The 15,031-nt window shown below is 41.1% G+C and overlaps 1 protein-coding gene and 1 non-coding gene across 4 annotated transcripts in view; one reads left to right on the top strand and one right to left on the bottom strand.

Annotated features, from left to right (window-relative positions):
- The window catches only part of CRACD (capping protein inhibiting regulator of actin dynamics), a 157,936-nt gene that overhangs the window by 45,084 nt on the left and 97,821 nt on the right, over positions 1-15,031 (bottom strand). The window lies entirely within an intron of this gene.
- LOC135272076 (U6 spliceosomal RNA) lies at positions 119-225 on the top strand. The gene has a single exon (XR_010340183.1). It is a non-coding gene; the product is annotated as a U6 spliceosomal RNA (small nuclear RNA).

Below are 15,031 nucleotides of genomic sequence, written 5' to 3'. Positions count from 1 at the left end.
ATCTACATCATCTTGATATCCTCCACCTAGATTAAACTGTCAGTATCTGTAAAGATCAGTAGAGACCTCATAAGACCAAAGAAGTAAAAGAAAGAGGAGGAAGAAGAGGAGTAGGAGGGTGCTCACTTCACCAGCACAGACACTAAAACTGGAACCATATGGAGAAGTTTATCATGGTCCCTGTGCGAAGATGACACGCAATTAAGTGAATTAATGCAGAAACAGAAAATCAAATATCACATGTTCTCACTTATAAGTGAGAGCCAAGTCTTGGAAACACACAGACATAATGATGGGAACAACAGACACTGGGGACTCCAATAAGAGGGAGGGAGGGAGCAGGGGCAAGAGCTGTTAAATTTCCTGTTGGGTACTTTGCTCACTATCTGGGTGGCAGGATTAAATTAAGCTCAAACCTCAGCATCATGCAATATACCCTTGTAACAAACCTATACATGTGTTCTCTGAATCTGAAATGGAAATTAAGAAAAAATAAAAGTAGGAGGAGGAAGGTAGGAAGAGGAGGAGGAAATTAAGAAAAGGGGAAGAAAGGAGGAGAAGACGAGGAAAAATCCTTGACATTTGCCTAAAATCATGGGAAATTTTGAAGTCAGTTCTTGTAAAAATGGATCCTGGTATCTAATGCACAGAACATTAGCCCTTGGGTCCATCCCTGCTATTCCTACCCAAGAAGGTTCAAATACCACGAACCCACTCCAGGAACTATTAGCTAGAGACTAAAGGCTTTAAATAGGCTGAGTCAATTCTAAGGCAAGATGCATTTAGCACTAAGAAAAACTCACAGAGGTTCACAGAGTCCTGTTCTACCTACATCTTATGACATTTAAGCCCTTTGATCTAACTCATTATGGGTTTAGAAAGACAGCAGGAAACACACATTGCTGTTTCTCCTTTACTCTACCTCCTCTTTCCTTTCATTTACCCAGAGTCAGATGAATTAACTCTAAGATTCTACCTAGAGGCTCTAAACAGCTACTTTAGGGCCAGGCATGTTGGCTAATGTCTATAATCCCAATGCTTTGAGCGGGAAGAACAGTTTGAACCCAGGAGTTCAAGATTAGCCTGGGAACCAAAGCAAGAGCCCATCTCTACAAAAAAATAATTTTAAAAATTAGCCAGGTTGGCTGGGTGTGGTGGCTCTTGCCTATAATCCCAGCACTTTGGGAGGCTGAGGTGGGCAGATCACCTGAGGTCAGGAGTTCAACACCAGCTTGGCCAACATGGCAAAACCCTCTCTACTAAAAATCTAAAAAATTAACTTGGCATAGTGGTTCACGCCTATAATCCCAACTACTCAGGAAGCTGAGACAGGAGGTTCATTTGAACCCAGGAGACAGAGGTTGCAGTGAGTTGAACTTGTGCCACTGCACTCCAGCCTGGGTGACACAGTAAGACTCTGTTCAAAAAAAAAAAATTCGCCAAGCATAGTGCAGCACATCTGCAGTCCCTGCTACTCAGGAGGCTGGAGCCCAGGAATTCAAGGCAGCAGTGAGTTATGATCACGTCACTGCACTCCAGCCTAGATGACAGAGACCTTGCCTCTAAAAATGAAAGAAAATAAAAGGCTATTTTAGAATAAATAACATACTACTGTCAAACTCACTTTTGCAGCAAATACATCAAAATACAGTGCATTTTGAAGGGCCTGTTTCTGTGCTTAAAGTTGTCAAGAGCTTAAGAAACTCAGTGGAAGCCTAGATGGGTCATTGTAATCTGCTGGAACCGTATATGGATAGGATGATTATGCTAATACCATGCTAGCAGCAATGGTTAGGGTTCACACACTGCAACCTTGGCTCAGGTGAAGCTTTTATTTTTATTATTACTTTTTCTGTTGAAGCCAGGGCAGACTTTGTTTTCCTAGACCATTTGAGAGGAAGTCAGTGGCATGATGCTCATCACCCTGACCAGGGCAGGCAGTGGGGCCAGAGGACTTGCTGTTGAACACACAATAAGATGTTCATGGGGACCTGCAGAAATAAATGCAGGAACCAGGAGGGCAGCTGAAAAATCAATGAGTGTATAACTGTCATTGTTGCCCTGGTTTCACTTCCACCCTATTGCAATGCAATTGACATCTGTAAATGATCTCCAAGTTACATCTTTTCCAATTCAGCTTTCTCTGAAACCCAACAGTAATCTTTTCCTTTTTTTTAAGACAGAATGTTGCTCTGTCGCCCAGGCTGCAATGCAGTGGCACAATCTCTGCTCACTGTAACTCCCACCCCTGGGGTTCCAGCGATTCTCATGCCTCAGCCTCCCGAGTAGTTGGGATTACAGATGCATGCCACTCACCTAATTTTGGTATTTCTAGTAGAGACGGGATTTTGCCGTGTTGGCCAGGCTGATCTCAAACTCCTGGCCTCAAGTGATCTGCCCTCCTTAGCCTCCCAAAGTGCTGGGATTATAGTTGTGAGCCACTGCACCTAGCCCCCTACATTAATCTTAAAGGAGTTAATTTGCCAGCTCAGAAACCATTGATGTTTCTCTGTGCCAAAATCCTCCCATATAAAGCTGCAGTGGTTGCTTGGCACTTAAGGCTTTTCATGCCAGAGCCCTAAAGTACTCTGGCTTTATGAAACGGAGGTTGTGTAGCGTAGAGATTTTAGTGCTTACCTCTGAAACCTAGTTCTACCATGTACCAGCTGTGTGGCCTTCAGCAAGTCTCTAAACCTCCAGGTGCCTCAGTTTCCTTAACTGTTAAATGGGGATAATAATAGGACCTACCTTGCTGAGCTTTCATTAGAATTATATTTATGATACGTAAAACACTAAAATGGTGTAAGCAGTGCTGGGCATGGTGGCTCACACCTATAACCCTAGTGCTTTGGGAGACCAAGGCAGGAGGATGGCTTGAGGCCAGGAGTCTGAGCCAGTCCTGTCTCTAAAAATAAAAAATAAAAAAATTCATGGGGCATGGTGGCCCGTGTTTGTGATCCCAGCTACTCAGAAGGCTGAGGTGGGAGGACTGCTTGAATTCAGGAGTTTGAGGCTCCAGTGAGCTGTGATCCCACCACTGCACTCCAGACTTTGTGACAGAGCAAGACCCTGTCTCTTAAAAAAAAAAAAAGGTTGTTATTTAATGTCACTCTACTTCAAGCACCCGTGAGGCAAACCTGACCTGTCAGTCCTCAGATATCATCACTGGGCTCTATCACAGCATGAGCTCTTCTGCTGCAAGGACTGCCCAGTGCCAGTCTCACAATTTGGTTCTTACCCATTGATGTGCTTTGGATTTGTGTCCCCATCCAAATCTCATGTTGAATTGGAGGAGGGGCCTGGTGGAAGGTGATTAGATATGGGGGCAGATTTCCGCCTTGCTGTTCTTATGATAGTGAGTGAGTTCTCGTGAGATCTGATGGTTTAAAAGTGGGTGGCACTTCCCCCTTCGCTCTCTGTCTCTTCTGCTCTGCCTGGTAAGACGTGCTTGCTTCCCCTTCACTTTCCACCATGACTGTAAGTTTCCTGAGGCCTCCCAACCATGCTTCCTGTTAAGCTTGTGGAACTATGAGTCAATTAAACCTCTTTTCTTCATAAATTCCCATAAATTAACCCCACACATCTTTTGTTGCTCCCTTTTGTCCCTCAGGAATCCTTCTGCATGAATCTCATGCTGTTTGATGTTACAGTTACTATAATCAAGCCTTTCAGGAGAGGGAAAATAAAAACACTTCGCATGTTGTAAAGTATGACACAGATATGATTTTTTTTTTTTTTTTGAGACAGAGTCTCACTCTGTCATCCCGGCTGGAGTGCAGTGGCACCGTATTGGCTCACTGTAACCTCTGTCTCCTGGGTTCAAGCAATTCTCCTGCCTCAGCTTCTCAAGTAGCTGGGATTACAGGCACCCACCACCACGCCGGGCTAATTTTTATATTTTTAGTAGAGACAGGGTTTCACCATGTTGTCCAGGCTGGTCTCAAACTCCTGACCTCAGGTGATCCATTCACCTGTCTCCCAAAGGGCTGGGATTACAGGGGTGAGCCACTGCCAATGTGATTTTACTGACAATCAGTAGTGATACTATCTTGTCTCTACCCCATAACTATGTGTGGCATGAGTTCAGGGGCCACATCTATTATCTTTGTTTTTCCCATAGTGCCTTTCTATGATAAAATTTGTCAGCATTTAAAAAAAATTTAGAATGGGTTCTTACTATGTTGACCAGGCTGGTCTGAAACTCCTGGGCTTAAGAAATCCTCCCACCTCAGCTTCCCAAAGTGCTAGGATTACAGGTGTGAGCCACTGTGCTCCATCAAACATTTTCAGTGGATGAGAAAATGATTACTACTGTGGGGTGAGCTGGTTTACCAGGTGGGTTTTCTGTAGAGAGGTCACTGAGGTGATGGAAAGCATGACACAGATTTGTTACAGGAAAATGCAGAATATGCTCAGATCATGGGTATTTTCCAGGAGGTCACTGCAGAAATCTCTAAGAAGCCAGTGGGTGGGCAAGTCAGGAGGCTGTTCAGCCTCTCTCAAGGTTTCTTTTGAGCCTTCTTTTCAACTTAAACCAGGGAAATGCTCCCCGCTTTGCTTACCACTTTCTATATCAAAGCTTCTCTCTCTCACCTAGTTTTCCTGGTGTCTACATGTGTCAGTTACCATACTTGGATGTAGGCAACAGAAAATGACTTTGTCTCACTCAATCTAAAGAAAATGTACTAGAAGTATAGTGGAGGCTCACAGAACAAAAAGAAGCCAGACTGCAGGCTTGGAAAACCACTGGAGTTGGGTAGGAGAGCTCTAGAGCCTAGGCATTGGGAGCCACAGCCACCATTAGGCCGCAGAGAGAGCCAGTAACTACTGCTCCTAGAAGTTGTGTTCCTTACATCTTTGATTCAGCTGCCAAGTTAAAGTACTACGGGAGAACATCTGATTGGCCAGGCTGGGTTGCAGGCTCATGCCAGGCTGCAGTGGGAGGGGAAGTGTAAGATCTGACCCTTTTGGCCTCTGTCCTAGGAAGCAGGCATTATGTCCTATCAGAGCTACACACAGCAAGGTAAAGGCAACTCCCTGAAAGGGAAGGAGCTTTCAGGGAGTTGCCTTGACTCGAGAAGGGGAACTGGATGCTAATGGCTAAGTAACCAAAAATCAGCCACCACACTATGCTTCTGGGTTTGTGTCTGGATTCTGTCTTTTAGTCTAGTCCACCTGGATGGATGACTCACTTGCACAACTACCTGTATCATGATTCTGCTTCTCCCCAGGAGGCTGCCCTTCTTTCTTGGCGGCAAGTGTTGCTGCCTGAGAGCAAAGGATGTCACAGCCCATGGTCCTGGGATGCTGAAATCCAGCAGGTCCAGTGCTCTATGCTCATATCTATCTGGAGGAATGGGAGAGATGAGACAGAAGGTGCATGCTGGGACTGCGGCCTGGAGCTCAGCACACTGGAAGGTCAGAGCAGAGAGAGGTTGCAAAAAAAAGTAAAACAAACTAAGTTAGCCCTGCAGCCATACTACTCCATCTCTCACCCACTGGGCACTTAGCGCTAAGGAGAGCAGAGAGGTGTCAGGAAGAGCTATCTTCATTTTAAGCTCTGTCTAGAGCCACTATCTGCAACAGCACCTATGTGAAAGGAACAATGAAAAGCAAGGGGCAGTTTGCTAGGCAGAGTCATTTCTGAGAACGCTCTCCTCATTTACCATGATATAAGACAGGGACTGCCCTCTTTCTGTCCATGGTCTTTGTCATCTGCCTGTGACACCTGGAACTGTGACAGCCATCTTGTGACTATGAGGGAACAAGCCTGAAGACAAAAGCCCACTCTCTGAGGATGCCAGAGAAAAAGGGACTCAGACTGGATCTTAATGATGTTGCTGGGGTGTTGCATCAACCAACCTTGGAACTTGGAAAGTCTTCCAGACTTTCTGGTCCATCAGACAATATACTTCATTCCTGTTGAAGATGAGAGTAGTTCTGATTTCCCTTACAACTGAAATCATCCTTCCCAATACAGCCTTCTAGCCACTCTTCTAAGCACTGGGCACAATCTAAGACCTGCTGACATCATCCAACTGTGGAGTGCGAGCCTACAAAGGGAAATTCTCCCCATTCAAAAAAGTAGAAGGCTTTCTGCAGCTGCACAGTGAATGCATGCCTCAGGCCAGCCCTCCTATTCCTTATCCTTTGTCTTTTTTGGACAAGAATCATGTAATTTGGGACCATAGATATTGGGTAATTACTATGGCAATGATTAGGGATTCACTTCGGGAATAAGGAAATATAATTATAGTTCCATTTCAGCTTGTTTCCATGACAACAGGGGCAACTGCAATTGATCAGCAGTTTTCTTCCTAAACAGATCCGTGAGTCTCATTCAAATGAAATGTTAAAGAGCAATTAAATATCCTCATCAAGCAAACTAGAGTTGCTGGAAGAGACTGGAGTCAGATTATCTGACTTAGAGGCTCATCCTGAACTCAGGTATTTTATCAAAATACATGGCACTCGACAGGCTATAGTGTACCAAATTATCTGTTAATTACAAGAGAAACAGGGTATGCCATACAAATTCAAGGAAGAGGAGGAAAATTTGGAATCTCAAATGGAGAATCTTAGAATTGGAAGTCAGCGGGTCATCCACTCCAGTCTGTAGGCTCAGTCCTGTGTCTATACCACCTAGAACAAGCGATCCTCTAACTTGCCTCTAAAGTCCACTTCACAGGCTTCCAGGCTATTTATTCCACTCCTCCATTTCCCCATGTGGAGAAAGATCTTTTCATGAACCTCTGTAGCTGTCTTTTGAACCAATTTTCCTTTTGGTTCATGCTCTGGAAATAGTAAACATCAACACCCTCTTTATCTCAATACTAACATTACCCTGCTTTTTAAAGTGCTTTATTGGCAGTGCGTGGTGGCTCACACCTGTAGTCCCAACACTTTGGGAGGCTGAGGTGGGTGGATCACGAGGTCAGGAGTTCCAGACCAACCTGGCCAAGACAGTGAAACCATGTCTCTACTAAAAATACAAAAAGGTTAGCTGAGCATGGTGGTGGGCACCTGCAATCCCAGCGACTCAGGAGGCTGAGGCAGAGAATTGCTTGAACTCCGGAGGCAGAGGCTGCAGTGAGTCAAGATCACGCCACTGTACTCCAGCCTAGGCAACAGAGCGAGACTCTGTCTCAAAAATAAATAAATAATAACAAAAAAAATTTTTTAAAAAGGAAGAAGAAAAAAAAATCAAAAATAAATAAATAAATAAAGTACTTTATTGCACATCATGCAATGTCATACAAATTTTTGTCCTTCTAATAATCCTGGGAGATAGCATATCCAGTTAACAGATGAAGGGGCTAGCTAGGTTAGGGTCACATAGCTCTCGACTGATACACCTGGCTTCACGAGAGGTCTCTAGCTCCTGTTCTGCTGCTGTTCTATTCCCCACATACTGTACCTCTAAGAATTGCTATACCTCAGCAGTCCCCAACCTTTTCAGCACCAGGAACTGGTTTTGTGGAAGACAATTTTTTCACGGACAGCGGGTGGAAGGATGGTTTCAGGATGAAACTGCTCCACCTCAGATCATCAGGCATTAGATTCTCATAAAAAACATGCAACCTATATCCCTTGTGTGCACAGTTCACAACAGGGTTCATGCTCCTACGAGAATATAATGCTGCTGCTGATCTGACAGGAGGTGGAGCTCAGGTGATAATGCTCCCTTGCCCCCCACTTACCTCCTACTGTGCGGCCTGGTTCCCACCAGGCCACAGACGGTAGTGATCCTCTGCCTGGGGGTTGGGGACCCCTGCTATAACTGATTCATAAACCTTCTTTTCCTCTAGACTTACTCAACTCAGCTCTGTTAATTTTCCTGCTTAGTCCCTAATTTTTATTTAGTGGATTTTGCACCTCTTCACCATTCCCTATTCAAGTTCAGCACATCCCAGCTTCCTAAGGATAGAGGATGAACAATCAAGTAAAAGAGGTCCTGACTTCATCCTCTGAAAAGCAGCAAGGCCAAGTGAATTGATGCACACAATGGTAAGCAAAGAGTCTGCACTTCACTATCATTTCATTGGTGACATGACATCTCATGATATGAAATGTGGATTCTTCCTTTTCCAGCAGGTCAGAGGGACAGTGATACTCTTTACCAAGGTGGGAAACTGGAGGACACATTAGATGAATGTTGACTTGTCCAATGGGAAAAGTCAGTGTGGCAAAGAGCAATAATCATGCATTCATTCATTGAATAAATGCTTACTGAATGCCTGCTATGTGCCAAGCCCAGCATTAGAGGCTGGAAATACAATGAATGGCAAGTCACAAGGCTTGCTTCTAAGGAAAGGTCAAGGAAGCTGTGAGAACACTGTTGGGAGGAGGGGCCTGATGTAGACTGAGGGAATCAGAGAAAGCTTGCTCTCCTAAGAAAGGCACATTTGTGCAGAAAACTCAAAGATGGAGAGGAATTAGACAAAGGAAGGAGGTGGAGATGTGGGATGGGGCTATTCAAGAAAAAAGCACTACCGTGTGCAAAATGGGCAGGCTTGGATTGTAGTCACACCTCTAACACTAACAGCACTGTCATCTCGTTGAGCCTGTTTCCCCATTTATAAAGTGAAGGTATGGGATCAGGACTAAAAATTACCCTAAACCTTTAATATTTTGTGTTCCCACCAGCAATGTGTGAGGAGAGTTCCAGTCCCTACGTATCTTCATCAACACTTGTTATTGTTTATCTTTTCTGGTTGTAGCCTTCCTAATGGGTGTGAAATGATACCTCATTTGTGGTTTTGATTTGCATCTCCCTGGTGGCTAATGATATTAAGCAAGTATGGTTTACGTGTTGATATTTTTATAACTTTTTGTAGTGATGTCTATTCAAATCCTTTGCCCATTAAAAAAATTTGGGGGGGTCATTTTATTATTGCGTTATGGGAATTTTTTTTTTTTGTTTTTTATTTTTACCTATTCTGAATATGATTTACAAATATTTCCTTCCATTCTGTGGACTGTTTTATAACTTTCTTGATGGTATCATTTATAACATGAAATTTAATTTCGACATAAATAAATAAAGTTTCGAAATAAAATTTTGACAACTTTTCTGTTTTTCCTTTTGTCACTTGTGCTTTTGGTACCTAAGAAACCGCTGCCTAGAAATTGAACCCCTTCCTGACACCTTACACTAAAATTAACCCCAGATGGATTAAAGACTTAAATATAAGACCTAACACCATAAAAACCCTAGAAGAAAACCTAGGCAAAACCATTCAGGACATAGGCGTAGGCAAGGACTTCATGACCAAAACACCAAAAGCATTGGCAACAAAAGCCAAAATAGACAAATGGGACCTAATCAAACTCCACAGCTTCTGCACGGCAAAAGAAACAGTCAATAGAGTGAATCGGCAACCAACAGAATGGGAAAAAATTTCTGCAGCCTACCCATCTGACAAAGGGCTGATATCCAGAATTTACAATGAACTAAAACAGATTTACAAGAAAAAAACAAGCCCATTCAAAAATGGGCGAAGGATATGAACAGATACTTTACAAAAGAAGACATACATGAGGCCAACAAGCATATGAAAAAATGCTTATCATCACTGGTCATTAGAGAAATGCAAATCAAAACTACATTGAGATACCATCTCACGCCAGTTAGAATGGCGATCATTAAAAAATCTGGAGACAACAGATGCTGGAGAGGATGTGGAGAAATAGGAACACTTTTACACTGTTGGTGGGAGTGTAAATTAGTTCAACCATTGTGGAAGACAGTGTGGCGATTCCTCAAGGACCTAGAAATAGAAATTCCATTTGACCCAGCAATCCCATTACTGGGTATATATCCAAAGGATTATAAATCATTCTACTATAAGGACACATGCACACGAATGTTCATTGCAGCACAGTTTACAATAGCAAAGACCTGGAACCAACCCAAATGCCCATCGATGATAGACTGGACAGGAAAAATGTGGCACATATACACCATGGAATATTATGCAGCCATCAAAAACGATGAGTTCACGTCCTTTGTAGGGACATGGATGAACCTGGAAACCATCATTCTCAGCAAACTGACACAAGAACACAAAATCAAACATCACATGTTCTCACTCATAGACAGGTGTTGAACAATGGGAACACATGGACACAGGGAGGGGAGCACTATACACTGGGGTCTGTTGGGGGGGAGTGGGGGGAACAGCGGGGGGTGGGGAGTTGGGGAGAGATAGCATGGGGAGAAATGCCACATATAGGTGAAGGGGAGGAAGGCAGCAAATCACACTGCCACGTATGTACCTATGCAACAATCTTGCATGTTTTTCACATGTACCCCAAAACCTAAAATGCAATAAAAAAATAAAAATAAAAATAAAAATAAATAAAAAGAAAAAAAGAAAAAGAAACCACTGCCTAATTCAAGGTCATGGAAATTTACTTTTTCCTTTAAGAGTTTTATAATTTTAATTCTTACATTTAGGTCTGTGATCCGTTTTGAGTTCATTTTTGTATATTCTGTAAAAAGGGGTCCAATTTCATTCTTCTGCATGTCGCTACCCAATTGTTCCAGAAATATTTGTTGAAAAATTCTTCTTTGCCTATTGAATTGTCTTATCACTCTTATTGAAAATCAATTGACCACAAATGTAAGAGTTAATCTCTAGACTCTCAATTCAATTCCATTTCATTGATCTATACATCTATCCTTATACCAATACTGCACTGTTTAGATTACTATAGCTTCGTGGTATGTTTTTTTTTTAATTGGAAAGTGTGAGTCTTCCATCTTTGTTCTTCTTTTTCAATACTGTTTTGGCTATTTTGGGTCCCCTGCATTTCCATATGAATTTAGGATTCACTTTCTAATTTCTGGGGGAAAAAGACAGATGGGATTTTGACAGGGACCACACTGAATGTGCAGATCAATTTGCGGAGTATTGCCATCTTAACAATACTATATTTGCCAAACCATGAACATGGGATGTCTTTCCATCATTTCAATCTTCTTTAATTTCTTTCAATAATATTTTGTCATTCTTTGTGTACAAGTCTTACACTTCCTTGGTTAAACTTATTCCTAAGTAGTTTATTCTTTTTGATGCTATGTAAATGGAATTGTTTTCCTAAGGTCATTTTCAGATCATATATTGCTAGAGTACAGAAATATAACTGAGATACAAAAACTCCAATCTTGCATCCTGCAACGTTGCTCAGTCTTGTTTATTAGACTAATACCTTTCTGTGTGTGTATTCCTTAGGACTTTCTATATATATAATCATGGCATCTGCAAGTACAGTTTTACTTCTTCCTTTTTAAGATTAATGCCTTTTATTTATTTTTCTTTCTAATTGTCCCAGCTATAGCCAACAGTATAGTACTGTACAATACAGTATTGAATAGAAGGAATGAGAGAAGAAACTCTTGTTTTGTTCCTGATTTTAAGGGGAACACATTCATTTTTCACCATTAAATACGACATTAGCTGTGGATTTTTCAGATGCTCTTTATCAAGTTGAAGGAGTTTCCTTCTAATTTGCAGTGTTGAGTATATTTTTTATTTATAAATCATGAAAGGATGTTGGATCTTGTCAAATAGTTTTTCTGCATTTATTGAGATGGTCATGTGGTTTTTATCCTTTAATTTATTAATATGGTATATTACATTGACTGGTTTTGTATGTTAAACCAATCTTGCACTCCTGGGATAAATCCCATTTGGTCATGGTATTTAATCATTCTTACATGTTGTTGGATTCAGGCTGCTAGGTTTTTCTTAAGGATTTTTGTGTCTATTGTCATAAAGGATATTGGTCTGTGGGGTTTTTTTCTTATGATATCTTTGCCTGATTTTAATATGAGGATACCATGGGCCTCACAGAGTTGGAAAGTTCTCTCCTATGCTATTTGTCATATTCCTTCTTCCATGAAAATTTCTGCTTATGCCATTATCTGACAGGCTCATGCCTTCCCTCTCAGTGACTTTACATCCTGCCCATCATTTGGAGTCAGCTTAAGGCCTCCTCCTTCCTGAACCCTTTTCTGACTGTTCCAGTTTGAGTGAGCTCATCCTCTCCAGAACCCCTTCACATCTCATTGTGCTTACATCTGGCACTTAATATAAAGTGTTGTAGTTACGCATGATGTAACAAGCAATGGGTGTTCAGTAAAAACTGGAAGCAGGACAAGGGAGTGTCCTAGTAAGTATCAGAGCCTCAATCAGGCTGTTGGAGGTAGGCAGACATCTGAGCCTTGTGACTCAGGACCAGTATGACGATTCAGGGCCACATGAGTAGCTCCCTACTGAGCCTGCAGCCTCCTTGAGAGGCAGAGTAGTGGATGCTTAAGACTGCACTCTTTATTGCTTGAATGGTGGCTCAGGGATTTATACGCTGTATGACCTTAGACAAATCACTTGCTAGCCTTAGTTTTCTCAACTTTGAACTGCTGATAGTAATATAAGTCTTAAAAAGTTGTAAATTTTATATGAGTTCACCTATACAATATACATTGCATTAACTTCAATTAATGGTAGCTTTAATACCTGCCATTGGATATTCTCAGTGAAAAAAGGGTCTGTGGTCAAAAGAATATTGAAATACTGCATACTACATACTTCTTCTTAGGGATTCACAGGACACATTAGCATAGTAAAAGCTCTGTTGACTCCCACGTAAAGAATCCCATTTAATTTGTTTTTGTTCAGAATTCCCCAAACCTATTTACCAAGATGACCCTCTCTCACTTTTAAAATTTGACAACTGTTTTAACACACCTTTGGAAACATAATATTAGTTGTGTTTAATTAAGAAAAGAAATCACATTAGATTGTTAAAAACAGATCATGTTTTATTGCTTTGCTTTTCCCAAGGAATGTATAATTTAAAAGCAGCAGCCTAGGAGAGATAGAGGCTTCTAAGCTAGAGAAAGAAAAGAACACTTTAAAAACCCAAAGGAAATGGAAATTTTCAGGCAGAAGGAGCAGATCAATAAGGAGCTATTCTTGGTCATAGAAACATTTCTAGAATTACAGATTCTTGGGAGTTTGACAGGATATTAAAGTTCAGTTCCCTAAATTCCCACCCAGTTCAGAAACCCCACCTTCATTGGCCTCAATCCTTGTGGGCACATGCCCAGCCTCCCATTTTTAGGCAGCTCTAATTAGGAAATTCTTCCTCACACTGGGCTGAAATCTACCTCCTTGGAACCTCTACCCAAAGTTATGTTAATGGAGCTTTGAGTTTGGTGCTTTTGTCCATTTTGGAGATAGCAAATAAAATGTACAGAAAATTTTTTGAATCATTACATAGTGTAAAGTAATTGTTAATTGAACAATGAACTAAAAATAAGAATTTCTAAAAACAACATTTTTCATTTTCTCCATCTGTAAATAGGGCAAATAACTAGAAACTCAGGTATACAACATATGTAGGATTTACTCTGTAGGTGAAATTACTTTGTAATTGTCAATTCCTTAGAAAAGAGAAATACATTACTTTTTAATTACTTCTATTTTCCTGTGTTTCTTTTTTTTTTTTTTTCCTACATTGTCCAGGCTAGAGTGCAGTAGCTCTTCATAGACATGATCATAGCACACTACAGCCTTGAAATCCTGGCTCAAATGATCCTCCCACCTTAGCCTCCCGAGCAGCTGGGAAATCATAACAGTCTCTCAGACCACAGTGCAACCAAGTTAGAACTCAGAATTCAGAAACTAACTCAGAACCACACAGTTTCATGGAAACTGAACAACTGGCTCTTGAATGTTGACTGGATAAACAATGAAATGAAGGCAGAAATAAAGATATTCTTCAAAACCAATGAGAATGAATATACAATGTACCAGAATCTCTGGGACACATTTAAAGCAGTGTCTAGAGGGAAATTTATAGCAATAAATACCCACAAGAGAAGCAAGGAGAGATCTAAAATTGACACCCTATCGTCAAAATTGAAAGAGCTAGAGGAGCAAGATCAAAACAACTCAAAAGCTAGCAGAAGACAAGAAATAACTAAGATCAGAGCAGAACTGAAGGAGAGAGAGACACCAAAAACCCTTCAAAAAATCAATAAATCCAGGAGCTGGTTTTTTGAAAAGATCAACAAAATAGACCACTAGCCAGATTAATAAAAAAGAAAAAAGAATCAAATAGATACAATAAAAAACAATAAAGGGGATACCACCACAGACTCCACAGAAATACAAACCACCATCAGTGATTACTACAAACAACTCTATGCACATAAACCAGTAAACCTGGAAGAAATGGATAAATTCCTGGACACTTGCATCCTCCAAAGCCTAAACCAGGAAGAAGTTGAAACCCTGAATAGACCAATAACAAGGGCTGAAGTTGAGGCAGCAATTAATAGCCTACCAACCAAAAAAAGCCCAAGTCCAGATGGGTTCACAGCCGAATTCTACCAGACATACAAAGAGGAGCTGGTACCACTCCTTCTGAAACTTCCAAACAATCCAAAAAGAGGGAATCCTTCCCAAGTCATTTTATGAGACCAACATCATCCTAATAGCAAAACCTGACAGAGACTCAAAAAGAAAAGAAAACTTCAGTCCAATATCCATGATGAACATAGATTCAAAAATCTTCAATAAAATACTGGCAAACTGATTACAACAGCACATCAAAAAGCTTATCCATTACGATCAAGTAGGCTTCATCCCGGGGATGCAAGACTGGTTCAACATAGCCAAGTCTATAAACATAATTCACCACATAAACAGAACCAAAGACAAAAACCATATGATTATCTCAATAGATGCAGAGAAGGCCTTTGACAAAATTCAACAGTGCTTTATGCTAAAAACTCTCAAGAAACTAGGTATTGACGGAACGTATCTCAAAATAATAAAAGCTATTTATGACAAACCAACAGCCAATATCATACTGAATGGGCAAAACCTGGAAGCATTCTCTTTGAGATGTGGCACTAGACAAGGATGCCCTCTCTTACCACTCCTATTCAATATAGTATTGGAAGTTCTAGCCAGAGCAATCAGGCAAGAAAAAGATATAAAGGGTATTCAATTAGGAA

Source organism: Aotus nancymaae, unplaced genomic scaffold, assembly GCF_030222135.1.
Source record: "Aotus nancymaae isolate 86718 unplaced genomic scaffold, 86718_ANA_hifiasm-v0.15.2.pri h1tg000006l, whole genome shotgun sequence".
In the NCBI taxonomy this organism is placed as follows: Eukaryota; Metazoa; Chordata; class Mammalia; order Primates; family Aotidae; genus Aotus; species Aotus nancymaae.
The sequence above is the reverse complement of the archived record's forward strand: the minus strand, read 5'-3'. Positions and strand labels throughout refer to the sequence as shown.